We start from the raw sequence: 7,348 nt of genomic DNA, 5'->3' as shown, positions 1-7,348 counted from the left end.
TTTAAGGTGTTCATCAATACTTCCTTGGACTACTAAAAAATCTGGGATCCTAAGTTATTTTTTTGTCATAACTTTACAAGAAGCTTCTGTTTTTGTGCAGCAGAGGAAGGGAGAAAGGGTAGCTTGAGGGCAAGGTCTGCATGGGACCCAGATGCGGAGTTTGACATTTGTCTGGTAAATCACACTGCTCTACTACTGGGGATCATCCATGGCATTTCCACTGTAGGAGTACCCATCCTTCCCATTGTGCAGATGGCTCCCAACTCTATCTCCACAAGTTACTCCAAAGTCACCAAAGCAAAATTGGAGTCCTATTCTGGACTAATATCCCCAGTGTTGAGACTTCAGTTACCCAGCACCAAATTCCCTATTCAGACACTCCATTCTGAACTCTTTCATGGGGAGAGATTGCCAGGCAGACAGAAAAAGATTCAAAGATATTCTCAAGCTTCCTTAAATGCAGCAGGCCCATCACTCCCAGGAGTTACTGGTTCACAGCCATTCAAAGCAAAGAAGCAGTTTTGGGATGATGTTGAGAACCTCTGGGCCATGCACAAGGAATGCACTTCCTCACAAACTATCCACTTTATCCCCCCTCGGAGAAGGCAGAGGGGAGATTTAATAGAAATGTATATGAGGTGACTGGTCAGAGTGGACAGTGGGAGGCTGATTGCATCTGTAAAGGTCCTGAATAAAGGGAAAGAGTGGGGGGTTATCTTTTGGCATGAGTGGAATCTGGAATGCACTGCTTGCGAATGTGATGGTGGCTGGTTCCATTGTGGCCAGGAGAGGATTGGATAAATAGACAGTGGAGAAAAAATGGTAAGGTTATGAGGGAGGGGACAGTGGGTGTGTGGTGGGTGACTCTGGCAGAGAACAGCACAGGCAGGGTGGGCCTACTCTCTGAGGTAACCATTCCATGATTCTCAGGTGAATGGCAGACCACTTATTTTGAGACAGCAGCCTCCCATTCTAGGAACCACAACCTGGGGAAGCATCATCCCTGCAACTACTCCATTTGCATAATCGAATAAGATTACACCCAATTCTTCAAAGGTTGTACCGGCTTGCCAGGTTCTCAACACTAACACCTCTCAATCTCTCATTGGATAGTCAGACTGCATAGATTTAAACATATCAAAACTAAATGTAATTTCTTCACAGATTTAAGTGCATTCAGGAAAGTTTCCTTGGACAATATATAGAGGGTGCTACTAGGGAGAGGGCAAAGCTCGTCCTACTCTTGGGTAATAGTGTGGGACAAGTGACATTGGAGGAGAACTTTGGAACCAGTGACCATAGTTCTAGTAGTTTTAAACTAATTATGGAAAGGAACAGAACTGGTTCACAGATTCAAGTTCTAACTTGAGGCAAGGTGAATTTTTATGGTATGAGACAGGAGCTTGTAAAGGTTAATTGGAGTAGATTGTTTATGGGCAAAGGAACCACAGGCAAGTAGGAGGCTTTTAAAGGTGAGAATAGTGTGAGCTCAAGGTTTGCATGTTCCTGTTAGAGTGAAGGGCAAGGCTGGTAGGAGTAGGGAACCCTCGATGACGAGGGATATCGAGGCCCTGGCCAGGAAAAAGGAGGTGGCATGGGTCAGGTAGAGGCAGCTGGGATCAAGTGAATCCCTGGTGGAATACAGGGGGTGCAGGAGTGTACTCAAGAAGGAAATCAGAAGGGCAAAAAGTGGGCATGAGATAACTTTGGCAGAGAAGATTAAGGAAAATCCAAAGAGATTTTATACATACTGTACAGTAAGGGGGAAAAGAGTAACTAGAGAGAATATGGCCCCCTCAAAGACAAAAGGCACATCTTCGGAGGTGTAGGAGGTGGGAAAGGTCCTTAATGAATATTTCTCCTCTGTTTTTACTATGGAGGAAAAGACGACTTTGGAACCAGGAAAATTTAACGGGTAGGTCTTGGGGATAGTCTGCATTACAGTAGAGGAGGTGCTAGATGTTTTAAAAGGTGTGAAGATATACAACTATCCAGGGCCTGACCAGGTATATCCAAGATTACTATAGGAGACTAGAGAAGAAATTGCAGGAGCCCTGGCTGAGATATTTGCATTATTGTTAGCCACGGGTGAGCTGCCAGTAGACTGGAGGGTAGAGAACGTTGTGCCTTTATTTAAGAAGGGTGGCAAAGAAAAACCTGGGAACTATAGACCAGTAAGTCTAACGTCTGTGGTAGGTAAGTTACTGGAGAGGATTCTGAGGGATAAGACACAAGTACATCTGGAAAGACAGGTTGATTAGTAATAGCATAGCTTTGTGCATGGGAGATCATGTCTTATGAACTTGATTGAGTTTTTTGATGATGTAACCAAGAAAGTCAATGAGGGCAGGTGTACATGAAAGGCCAGGGGTCAGATGACAGTGACAACACTACTGACCCCTATGGGTAGATGATAGCATTGCCTATCGGGTCGGAAGCTACACCACTGTCAATCAAGGGTCCGGCTCTGCCCCACCCATTAAAGAGCACACCTAAGGATTGGCTTGTAACCCACCTTTGTTCTTGACCCTGAATCATTGGCTTGTTCGAATTACCTGAGCGGGCTCCACCCAGCCACAGCCCTGGTACGCATGGGCAGCTCTGCCTCTTTTCCGATTGCTTCCAGGGTCGAGACCACAGGTGAGAGGGTGCACTTCCACAGGGGTCTAGGAGCGTCCTGAGTAGATTCCCAGTAGCGTAGAGCCGTTGTTTGTCCAGATTCAGGGAGTTCAGACAACATATTTGTTCGTTTCCTGATCAATTGTACTAGTTTGTGTGTGTGTGCACGCGTGTGCACTTCACCCCTGTTGCAATTCCCCCCATGTTTCACGATCACCCGAGTGCGAGTGTGGATTTGTTCCTTCACATTCTGTTCCCGTGTCTGTCTTTAAATAATATTCTCCTTTTTGAAGTACAAAGACTGTGTGTCCAGATACCTCTATCTTTAAGATTCAAAAGAACCTTTTTCATAACAATTGGAGCTGCTGAGCAGGGTCTTAAAGGTCTTGGCTGGACACAGGCGCAGGCAGGATGTTCTGGAACAAGGGAAAGAAGGAAAATGAAGGCGATCCCAGGACGGACCAACGAGAAAGAGGGATTTGGGAGCCTGGCCAGTCTGCTGGCAGACCACGGGAAGGCAGTGGACTGGGCTAAACAGTTAGATCCACATGGTAAGAAACTGGTGCCCTCCTCCAGAAGTCAGGGTTCCCCAGAGCCAAAGGGAGTCAAAGGGGTGCCTTCTGGCTCCTGGCACCAGGTTGAGATTACTGACCAGTTACGGGATACCTGCCTACAGAGGGAAAAGAAGATAGAAACACTTCGGCAGCGATGTTGCACACTGTAGGAGGCAGTTCAGACTGCCCAGACTCGAGCCAATGACCGAGGCCAGGGGTACCGAGGTCGCCTGCCGGCTGATTCAGGTACAGCAGGCACAAGCCGCCTGCAGGTCTGGCTGGCAACCGGATCCGTTTAAAATCCGTGCCTTGGTCCAGCGTGGCGACAAGCTGGACGCGTGGCTGGGGAATGGGGACATTTGGATGCATGAGGATGAGGAGGGGGTACCCGAAGATCCCGAGCCCCCTCATACCCGCCCCACACGCCTGAGCCCCTGCAGGTCCGACCCGTCACCACGCGGTCCCAGGTCCGCCATAGAAGGGAAGGGAGTCAGGATAGGACCCCCACAGGGGAAGGTGCCCAAGGCCCCTCTGAGACCACGGAGACCCGGGACTTCTCTGTTAAAGAGCTCACCCAGCTGGCGGATCAGTACTGCCAGCGGTCGGGCGAACTGCTGGCCACGTGGCTGCTCCAACTGTGGGATGAGGGGGGCCCCAACGTGAGCCTCTCTCATCAGGAGGCAAGTGCCCTGGGGAGCTTGTTGGACCAACAGAGCATTAATAACAGTCTGCAGGCGCCACCAGGAGGGATCGGGGACACCGCTGCCCTGTGGGATCGGGTAGTGACCGCCGTGAGAGTCCGGTACCCTACCCTCAAGTGGGATTTATACTCAATGACCTCAGGGAGCACCCAGCATACAGCAGCCACCAGTGCAAAAGAGCCATCACAGCAGCAGAAAGGTTCTGGATGATTGCCTTTCCCATGTATGGCACAGCTCGACTGTCCCGAGAAGGATGACCAGCGTGCTCCAGAAATGGCTGACGAAACCAAAATGTCACTGCAACGTACCAGGTATGCCCTGATCCAGACAACAGCGGAGCTGGCTGCTGTCACGCTGATGGCCCTTCAGAACCAAATGGCCCTGGACTACCTACTCGCTGCAGAAGGTGGAACCTGTGCACTGGTCAGGAAGGAGAGCTGCACCTTTATCCCAGATGCGTCCAGCAACATCACAGACCTGGCTGCTCACATTGGGGACTCGGTAACTAAAATTCAAAAGGCAAGGGATCAGCTCCTCCAGCAAGACACCTCATGGGGAAACTGGTGGCTGTTTGGATCTCTGGGGGGATGGTGGACAACTATCGTCCACTGGGCCACCACCCTCATTTTAGTTGCAATAGCAGTCTGCATTTTGTGCTGTGCATGCCAACTTATCAGAACCACTTCTGCCTTCCATTAGGTACCACACACTGACGTGTATTTCTGTTAGCTTAGTTGTAGCTATCCCCATGATTGGTAAGTGGTATAACTTCCAGAGGGTGGAATGTAGTATGAAAGGCCAGGGGTCAGATGACAGTGACAACACTACTGACCCCCATGGGCGGATGATAGCATTGCCTTTCGGGCCGGAAGCTACACCACTGTCAATCAAGGGTCCGGCTCCACCCCACCCATTAAAGAGCACACCTAAGGATTGGCTTGTAATCCACCTTTGTTCTTGACCCTGAATCATTGGCTTGTTTGAATTACCTGAGCAGACTCCACCCAGCTACAGCCCTATAAAAGATGGTCTGCGTGGGCAGCTCTCCCTCTTTTCCGATTGCTGCCAGGGTTGAGACCACAGGTGAGAGGGTGCACTTCCACAGGGGTCTAGGAGCGTCCTGAGTAGATTCCCAGTAGCGTAGAGCCGTTGTTTGTCCCGATTCAGGGGTTCAGACAATGTATTTGTTTGTTCCCTGATTGTTTGTACTAGTTCGTTGTGCGCGTGTGCACTTCCCCCCGTTGCAACTCCCCCCACGTTTCGCGATCACCCGAGTGCAGGTGTGCAAGTGTGCATTTGTTCCTTCACATTCTGTTCCTGCATCTGTCTTTGTAAATAAAATTCTCCTTTTTGAAGTACAAAGACTGTGTGTCCAGATACCTCTATCTTTAAGATTCAAAAGAACCTTTCTCGTAACAGCAGGGCAGTAGATGTAGTTTCCATGGACTTCGGTAAGGCCTTTGATAAGATTATAGGCTGCTCTGGAAGGTTAGATTGCATGGAATACAGGGAGAGCTGACTAATTGGATACACAATTGGCTTGATGGTAGAAAGCAGAGACTGATGGTGGAAGGTTGTTTCTCGGACTGGAGGTCTGTTACTAGTGATGTGCCTCAGGGGTCAGTGCTGGGCCCATTGTTGGTTGTTGAAGCTAGACACAGATAAGAGGAACAGCGCCTCATATTCCACATTGGTAGTCTCCAACCTGACAGCATATCGATTTCTCTAACTTCTGTTAACCACTCCCCTCTGTCCCCTTTTCCCCCCCATATCCCACTGGCCCCATCACCCCATCTCTTTCCCCTCCCCTCTCAATCTGTCCATCACCCACACATTCCCCTCCTCACCTCCTTCCCTTTATTCCATGGTCCACTGTCCTCTCCTATCAAATTCCATCTTCTTCAGCCCTTTGTCCCTTCCACCTATCACCTCCCAGCTTCTTACATTATTCCCACTCTTCCCCCCCCCCCCCCCCCCCAAACCTGGATTCACCTATCACCTGCCAGCCCCCCACCTTTTTCTACTGGCCATCTTCCCTCCTCCTTTCCAGTCTTGATGAAGAGTCTCGACCTGAAACGTCAACTTGTTCATTTCCCTCCATAGATGCTACCTGACCTGTTGAATTCCTCCAGCATTTTGTGGGTTGCTCCAGATTTCCAGCATCTGCAGTCTCTTGTGCACCTATTGTTGTCTGTCATATATATCAATGATTTGGATAAAAATGTACAAGGCATGGTTAGCAAGTGTGCAGATGACACTAAAATAGGTGGTATATTGGACAATGAAGGAGGTTATCAAAAATTACAGGGGTGATCTTGATCAGCTGAGTAAGTGGGTTGAGGAATGGCAAATGGAATTTAATTCTGATAAGTGCGAGGTTTTGCATTTTGGGAAGTCAAATCCAGGCAGGAATTTCACAGGGAATGGCAGACAGGGTAGTGAAGAAGGGCTTTGGCATGCTGGCCTTCATAAGTCAGGGCATTAAGTATAAAAGTTTGGAGGTCATGGTGCGGTTGTACAGGAAGGTGGTGAGGCCGCAGTTGGAATACTGTGTTCAGTTTTGGTCGTCCTGCTATAGGAAAGATGTCATTAAACTGGAAAGAGTGCAGAAAAGATTTACAAGGATGTTGCTGGGACTTGAGGGACTGAGTTACCGGGAGAGATTGAATAGGACTTTATTCCTTGGAGTGTAGCGGACTGAGAGGTGGTCTTATATAAAATCATGAGGGGCATAGATAGGGTGAGTGCACTCAGTCTTTTTCCCAGGGTTGGGGAATCAAGAGCTAAAGGGCAAAGGTTTAAGGTGAGGGGGAAAGATTTAATGGGAACTTGAAGAGAAACTTTTTCTCTCCCCCACAGAAAGTGTGGTATCTATAGGAAATGAACAGCCGGAGGAAGTGGTTAAGGCAGGTACAGTAACAACGTTAAAAAAAGACAGTTATATAGGATTGGAAAGGTTTAGAAGGTTATGGGCCAAATGCTGGCTAATGGGACTAGCTTGGATGAGGCATTTTGTTTGGCATGGACCAGTTGGGCTGAAGGGCCTGTGCTAAATAACTATGAGATTTCCAGATCCTAACCACTCATTAGTGGGATTGAAAAGGATGCAAAAAGAAATTGAATGGCTAATCAGGAAAAAGTGTGGGACTAAACTGGACAGTTCTTTCAAAGAACCAGCACAGCCACAATGTGTGTTCATCTGAGGTATAAGATTCTATGATTCTGTAATCTAAGCCAAAAAATTAACCATTAATTTCAATCAATTACAAGAACAGTCCTGCAAAATAAAGTCAATGGGGTCCAATTAAACATTCCAAGAAAATACTTGACATCTGATCCTTTGTTTCTCATATACCTGACAAATGGATTTATAATAATGAAAAGCCTAAACTAAGTTTCAAGGTCAGTGGGGAAATTGACATTCAAGTTGGATATTTCACATTGTGAAACATCAGTATGAGGAATGATGCACAG

This window comes from Pristis pectinata, chromosome 3, assembly GCF_009764475.1.
Source record: "Pristis pectinata isolate sPriPec2 chromosome 3, sPriPec2.1.pri, whole genome shotgun sequence".
Taxonomy (NCBI): domain Eukaryota; kingdom Metazoa; phylum Chordata; class Chondrichthyes; order Rhinopristiformes; family Pristidae; genus Pristis; species Pristis pectinata.
Note: the sequence above shows the minus strand (reverse complement) of the source record.